General features: G+C 42.2%; 1 long non-coding RNA gene across 1 annotated transcript in view; it reads left to right on the top strand.

Annotated features, from left to right (window-relative positions):
* The window catches only part of LOC117949781, a 15,525-nt gene extending 11,702 nt beyond the window's left edge, over positions 1-3,823 (top strand). The window contains exon 3 of the long non-coding RNA XR_004657728.1: positions 3,811-3,823. This is a non-coding gene — a long non-coding RNA (uncharacterized LOC117949781). The remainder of the gene's footprint in view (positions 1-3,810) is intronic.
* Positions 3,824-8,195: the final 4,372 nt, after the last annotated feature.

The raw sequence follows: 8,195 nt of genomic DNA, 5'->3' as shown, positions 1-8,195 counted from the left end.
TCCCTGTGTCCTGTTTCCCTGTGTCCTGTTTCCCTGAGTTCCTGTTTTCCTTGTGTCCTGTTTCCATGTGTCCTGTTTCCCTGTGTCCTGTTTCCCTGAGTTCCTGTTTTCCTTGTGTCCTGTTTCCCTGTGTCCTGTTTCCCTGAGTTCTGTTTCTCTGTATGCTGTTTCCCTGTGTCCTGTTTTCCCTCAGACTTTTGACCATTGCCTGTTTTCCTTGATTTTTCCTTTGTGTTTTCAACACTACGTAACACTAACTTATTACCTTTAGTTTTACAGTTATTTTTGGAATTTGTGGTCAATAAACCTCATTTATAGGAAATTATACCTAATGTTTGAGTTAGAAAGCAGAAATTAGGAATTATTGAGACTAAAATTAAAGGAATGGATGTTGATGATAATCACAGACTGGAATATGTCAACTTTTACTCTATAATATTTCAAAAATACTTCCATTTTTGTTTTCAAATGCTATAAAATTGAATAAGACGCCCCAAAATTAATGAAAGTAGAGATTTGTACTTGGCAAAGAGCGTTGGGTGGAATCAATCGTGTTATTTTGGGGAATTAAAAAGAACATTGATATAGGACAACATGAGGGTTCAAATTTCACATTTCTCCAGGTTTCCACAATTTATGCTTTTTGCAAACTGATCGAATGACTTCAAGCTGCAGAGCGTTCTCTTCCTCCAGCACAACCTTCCTGACGGTGTGGTGTGGTGTGGTGTGCAGTGCAGCAGGGGTCAGAGGTCACGTGTGTTGGCAGCGTGTAACTCACCATGTGTTTTTAAACACTAGCAGCCCGGCCTGAATGAACGGCTGAATGCAAAGCTCATTAGTGCTGCAGGAGGCTGTGCGAGGAGAGTCAGAGATCGCGTAGTTGAAGTGAACGCAGAAGTGCCTCAACACATTCCTGCCTCTTTATTGAGGTGATCTGTGACCCCGTCTGTCCCAAAATAGAACCATTTTCCATTGTGTGCATACGTGTGTGTGTGTGTGTTTGTGTGTGTGCTGGTCGGGGCTAATACAGTGCATATCGGACCTCTTCTCTCCTAAAAAGGAACTTGATGTCAGTGGAGAGACCACTTAGTGCTCTTATACTCTTGTCAGTGTGCAGATAAAAGCGAACCAGACCTGCTGTTTTCTGAAGCCTCCTCCACTGGAGAGGCTGGAGAGGGACGTTTTGTCTCGCTGCTGGTATGCAGAGAGCAGCCGGGACGCAACAAAGACGCCGGTAATAACAGTTAATCTTCGGAAAAGGTTCAATGGCTGCCAAGGAACCAACCAGCCGGGCCGATTCAGAGCCCGTCCCAACAATAGTCGACAAAACATCAAAGGGCGAGGGAGCGCGGAGCGGCCGGTTCCCATCACCTAAATCAACAAGGCCTCAGCAGAAAGTAAACATGGAGAGTTAACAGGAGGAGTCACATTCATACGGACGCTACTAACGGCTTGTTTTGGACTACTAAATATGCCACAATAGACATTTCCACCTTAATTAAGCGTTCAATTACTGTGGCGTTTAGCCAAAAAGGATATTTTTGTCTCAATATTCTCTGAGTCTGCTCCGTCTGAGCGTCAGGTTTCTCCAGGGTCGGGCATCGAGAACCGGTTCCCGCTAGGATTCGGTTCAAAAATCACGAGTTCAGTAGAATCGTTTCTTCATTGGAATCGGATTTGGTTTCACATCCGATGCTCGCTTCCCGATTTAATATGAGCCTGTTTTTTTTTTTTTTTCCTCTCCCGTCTCTGTTTGCCTCAGGTGTTCCTGGTGGTCTGGAGGGTGGAGGTGGTCCCGCCCCCTGGATATGTGTGTGTGTGTGTATCTGTGTGTGTGTGTGTGTGTGTGTGTGTGTGTGTCTCTTCCCAGCCTATGTCTCTTGTAGGCTGGGAATGCTAGGCCGAGCAGAAGACTGAAGCAGCGCAGATCTACACTGTCCTTTTGATTAGCTAGTTTTTTTTTGTCTTTCTTTTGTTATTCATTGCTTTCAGGGTGGAGGTCTGGTGGTCCAGTTTTCGGGGTTTCTGGGCCTACTTTGGGGTTTGGGGGGGTGGGGGGGGGTAATTCTGGGTCCGACGGAGACGCCTTGAAGTCCAGGCTTCTTCCCTTCTTTTTGTCCTTTTTGACCACATCTCCAGACTCCCTTAGTTTTGGTTCCATTAACCTTAGTTGTAGTTGAACTTTGCATTCCTTAGTTCTTCCTCAGGTTTGGGGTTTGACGCGTTGACGGTCTCGTTGGGCCTAAGTTGCATCTTTGGAGCACAATAAGCACTCTAGTGCGGCTTTATTTTACAGTGAAATAAGCACCCTGTGAAACTGTCCTCTAATTTGTTAAAATTGGCATGGGAGCCGTTTTGACTCCATGACTCAAAGAATCTGAATTGATAAGAACCGGAATCAAAAGGAAGAATCGGAATTGTGAACCTCGTGACGTCTTCCCCTCAAAAATCCCGTATAAATCAACACTTTTGTTGACGCTTTTAAGTTTTCTTACGCTTTTGTCCATTGTTTTCAACACTTTTGATGTTTTTTTTCAATGTTTTTTCACTTTTTTGACGTTTTCAAGACTACATCACACTAACTTATTATATTTAGTTTTACAGTGGATAATCACAGACTGGAATATGTCAACTTTTACTCAATACTATTTTCAAAAACACTTCAATTTTTTTTCAAGTGCTACAAAATTGATTAAGACTCCCCAAAATTAATGAAAGTAGAGATTTGTACTTGCCAAAGAGCGTTGGGTGGAATCAATCATGTTATTTTGGGGAACTAAAGAGAACATTGATGTAGGAAAACGGGTCAATTTGATCAGAGGACAACATGAGGGTTAATATCCAACCGATACCCAACCCTAGGTTTCTATGTAAGTAATTTATTACTTTTCTCCATCAAACTCCTTTGAAACAAAAAACATGAATATTTGTGACAGTTTTGGGGTCTGTTGCATTGATTACTTCCCTGGAGGTTCACCATAATCCTAAAGTATGAATCTGGTAATGTTCCAGACCGTCGTTTCCCCAAAAAACGGCGGCAAAGGTTGTCTGTGCAAGCATCCTCTAGCCTTGTTGTTTATTGTGAACATGTAAAAAAAAAAAATGTATATATGCACATTTTTGTGTTCTCAACTTGTATATATTCAAATATTTGTTGTATAAACAAAACAAATAAACGTGAAATTGACAAAATGCCAGACAAACTGTCTCTCTTCACTACATGTGTTGCGTTGAAGGTGTCGAACGGCGAGTGCAGTTTTGTATCTGAGCTCAGAGTTTTGATGTGAGATGTGCTCAGTGGCTCGGAGCATTCATTTTGAACTTGTGAACATGTGATCGATGGGTCGGACCGGCCCTTTCTGGCGTGTGGGTTCAATGGGGATCCCCAGAGGGCTTTGAACCAGCTCCAGACCCCGACCTCCGACCCCTCTGTCAGGAGTAAGGGGGTGTGTAGAGTGAATGTGGTAGCAGAGGAGGGGAAGGGGGTTTAATGACACCCAGTCTGTTCCCTGTGACATGACCTCATTACCTCAATCCATGTATTGATGGGTGGGGGGGAGATTATCCTGCAGTCTGACAACATATTCAACTCCATTGCTGCTGTTAAAGGGCAGGCTGTTTTCATGAACAATTCACACGTGTAGCTACGAGAAATAATGCACTATAATTTGCATGGATTCCATATATTTATTACTACATGCCCCTCATTGACTGCTGCTGGATAAGAGCACCCTGGCCCCGCGTAGGGAAGCGGTCGGATGGATGTCGGGTTCACAAGACAAGCGAGAGAGCGTAAGAAAAAGAAAGAAGAAAGAAACAAGACTTGCACCCAGGAAACGTGTATTTGTGTCCCGGGAGTAGTGTTTTAAGGGGGCCGCTGTGCCATATCGGTGTCTAAACTGTCATCGCCGTCACTTTCAGTCGGCACCCAGCTCACAGTCACCTTGATTCGGCCAAATGTAACTATAAAGATGGTTAACTTAACCCTCCTGTTGTCCTCGGGTCAAATTTGACCCGTTTTCAAAGTTTCTACATCAGAAATTTGGGTTTCTTTCAATTAAATTGCCCAAAAGTAACACAGATGATTCCATTAAATGCTCTTCACAAGCAAAAGTAAGGATCAGTTCAATACTATCATTGATTTTTGGGTGTTTTAATCCATTTTTGACTAAATGTTGACAGTCTGATCCATAATCATCCCCTGAACTTAACTTATCAGTCATCATAATGTCTACTTTCTGCCATTTTTTTAACTCTAAAATTAGAAAGGAAGTCATAAAGGATACGTGAGGTTTATTGACCATGAAATCCAAAAAATAGTTTAAAAATAGTGGTAACAAGTTGGTGTAATTGTGTCTTGTTTTTCTTCAAAATTTTGACTTTTTTACTTGTTACAGTTTTTTCTTGTCTAGTTGTTTTTTGGTGAATATTTGGCCACACTCGTGTTATTTATGAATGACAATCAAATCAAAATAAGGTAGAGATATATTTAGCTGTATATAATAACAAATACATATGTAAAAACCTCATGAATTATTATTGTATTTTATAAAAACGTTTTTCAACCCATGTGTTGTCCTCCCGGGTCAAAAAACAGTCCGAAATTTGACATTTTCATCCATTTTTCAGACTTTTTTTAATGTATTTTTTATTTTTCCCTACCACCACCTTCCTGCCACTAGTTTTACTCTGTATACTTTTTTGAATTCCTGGTCAGTAACCTTTATTTAAATAGAATTATACCTAATATTTGAGTTAAAAAAGCAGAAATTATAGCTTATTTTGACTAATTGTTAAGATCAGAGGAATGAAAGCGATCAGTTGTATTTGCAAAGAGCGTTTGAAGGAATCCAATCCATTTTTTGTGATAATTGGGTTGAAAAGAAACTCATATTTCAGGTATAGACATTTTTTAAAAGGGTCAAATTTGACCCGAGAACAGCAGGAGGGTTAAATGTAATGCAATGAAAAAAAGTTGTGTTGACCTGCGTAAACTTGAGGCGGAGCTGAAGTCACAACAAAGCTCAGCAGAGTCTCTCCATAACAAAATGATGGTTAAAAACACAACAACAATAACAACTTATCTGATGTCCTGAAAAAGGCCCTGGGAACCTTTGCTCGGGGGAGTTGTTGTTGTTCGTTCTTTTCAATGGCCGGTGCTTTTTCCCACGTAACATCATCCAAGGGAGGAACTTGTCTCTGGATCTGAAAGGGATGTTGCTGCAGCTGGTCTCTGGGACTGTGAAATGGACACTGATCATCACCTCGACATTATTTCTTCAGTTAGTGTGGAAATAAAGACAGAAGGGCTGGGATTTGTCCCGCGGACCTGAAGCTCTTCAGACCATGTGATTAGTGCTATGCTACAGTCGCCTCGGCCTCTGGGGTCCCGAGACCCATCCTGCAGTCAAATGCGTATCCCACTACCCTCATCTCGTCCTCCAGGGTCCCTGGGACCTGATGCATGAGGCGGGATTGTGGTGGAACATACGTATAATCGCTTAAAAATAAATAAGAAGTGCTGCAAATGCAGAACTGCCTTAAACCTGCATTACATCTGATCTCCAGCAGGGGGAGACTCTTTAAACCTGCTTTCTATCTGATCTCCAGCAGGGGGCGACACCTTAAACCTGCTTTCTATCTGATCTCCAGCAGGGGGAGACTCTTTAAACCTCCTTTCTATCTGATCTCCAGCAGGGGGAGACTCCTTAAAGCTGATTTCTATCTGATCTCCAGCAGGGGGAGACTCCTTAAACCTGCTTTCTATCTGATCTCCAGCAGGGGGAGACTCCTTAAACCTGCATTACATCTGATCTCCAGCAGGGGGAGACTCCTTAAAGCTGCTTTCTATCTGATCTCCAGCAGGGGGAGACTCCTTAAACCTGCTTTCTATCTGATCTCCAGCAGGGGGAGACTACTTAAACCTGCATTACATCTGATCTCCAGCAGGGGGAGACTCCTTAAACCTGCATTCTATCTGGTCTCCAGCAGGGGGGGGACTTAAAACTGGTTTCCGTTTAAACTCCTACAGGGGGCGAAGTGCGGCTGCACAAGCGGGTCCTTTTCTGTAGAAGTCTATGAGAAAGTGACCCACTTCTAACTTGATTTATTACCTCAAGAAACATTTTCGTCTCAATCACTCGCTTTAAGTCTTCTGCAATATAGAATGATGTTCAGTTTTATGAATTAGGGTCTCGATGATTTAAAATCGGTGATAAAGCAGGGGGTGTTTTAGGTCGTGGCTATGATGTGATTACCAGTGAAAGTGTGAAAGTGTGTAACGTTATGTAGAGTGTAAGGACTCCTCCCTCACTCCTCCCTCTCATCTAAAATCGTCACACCCCCAACCAGGACGGCTGCGCCCGTCACAACATCCTCTTCCTGTGCCGATTGGTCGATTGATCAGCGGCTGTTTCTCTCTGCTCTCCCTGCAGGATCAATAAAAGTATTAATCTGTGCAGAACTGTTCCAACCTCTGAACCCCCAAACTGTTTTGTGCTTCTTCACAGCAGCTGGTTTTGTCCTGAGTAGTTTGGGCACCGTGAGAAACGGCTCTGTTGAATGATTCACATTCAATACTAAAAGATACTAAAGAGCAAAGAAATAAAGTCTGTCTCCCTATCTGGCCTTTAGTTTTCCTCCAGAGATCACTTCAGGCTGGGGTTGGAGGTAAAAATCCCTTTGAGTCGGAGCGCAGTTTGTAGGAAAGTCATGAAAAACTGTCCAACAGCTCAAAAAAAAATCCCTGAATGGGCGCTCTGTGGGGGTACAACTAATTTTATTAGCCCCCTTGGAAACATTCAACCTAACAAGGGGAAAGCAGTTTCTGCATAAATTAAAGATAATCCAGAGTAAATTATGCAAATATATTCGCTCAGATAAAGGAGGGGGTGGTGTGGTCGTTTATTGTGAGGTTAACGAAATCTGAGCCAGTGATTGAAACTGAACCGAATGAAACTTTACTTGAAGGTTTGCGAGGGCTCGGCCTGTGAGGAAACAACAACGCCACGTTGCATCATCTGGGAGGAGGGAACGGAGCTCTGAGAAAGAGAAAACTAGATATAATCTTCATTTTATCAGTATTGAGGTTGATTTGTTAATGTCCCGGCAGCCATTATTCTCCATTCCTTTCCACTGAAATCAACACACAGAGACTTTTTTGCAGAGATAATCCATCACACTCAATGTTCAGTCAACAAAATGGGTTGGCGAAGAATTTTGAGATTTCTGAGAAGTCTCCCTGGTGGGCGGTCATGTTGGGGGGGCCCCAGGGCAAAAAATTAGACCCTTACCCGTTGGGGGAGAACGAAGTCACCTGAAAGAGAGTTAAGAACCTATAGTTTACACTGGGGCCTCGAATGTTTGGGCACCCCAGGTTAAAACAATTGTATTAATGTGTACAAAGAAGCCAAGAAAAGATGGAAAAATCTTCAAAAGGCATCAAATGATAGATTAGACATTTGTATTATATGTCACAAAAATTTAGATTTTTATTTCAATCATTTACACTGTCAAAATAACAGAAAACTAAAAAATGGCGTCTGCAAAAGTTTGGGCAACCAAACGTTTGAGCCTCACTGTATCGGCAAATCAGCTCTAATTTCCCTCGTAAAAGTATCAATACCACAAGTTAAAAGTACTTTATTACAGGTTAAGTCAAGTAAGTTCTGCATTCAGATCTACTCAAAGTGTCAAAAGTAAAGGTGTTGTTCTGTAGGCCACTGATGGATTTATTAATCTATGTGACTTTCATACTGATGCATGAAAGCGTATACTGTTGTATTTGAAATGACTTGACAGCTATTTTAGTCCAGTGTTTCCCAAGCTAGGAGTCGGGGACCTCCATAGGGTCCCCAGATGATTCATGGGAGAGAAAAGAAAAAGAAAGCAAGTGATGAGACTTCACCTTGTATTTTTTGTGTGACTTTTATTCAGCAGTTTAACAAGCGGCTTTATCACACATGCAAATTTAGAGTGCAGAGCAGCGTTCAATAATAGTAATAGTCCACAGACAGGCTTGGAAACTTGGCTTGTGTGTGCATAAAAAACTGCGTACTTTAAAGTGTAATATCCTTTCTCCTTTTCATATAAAATGGACTACACGCACACACACACAAACACGCACACACAGTCGTGTCTGCCTATCTTTGTGGGGACCAGTCATTGACATAATGCATTCCCTAGCCCCTAACCCT

This window comes from Etheostoma cragini, chromosome 8 (genome assembly GCF_013103735.1).
Source record: "Etheostoma cragini isolate CJK2018 chromosome 8, CSU_Ecrag_1.0, whole genome shotgun sequence".
Taxonomy (NCBI): Eukaryota; Metazoa; Chordata; class Actinopteri; order Perciformes; family Percidae; genus Etheostoma; species Etheostoma cragini.
Note: the sequence above shows the minus strand (reverse complement) of the source record. Positions and strands in the feature narration are given on the sequence as shown.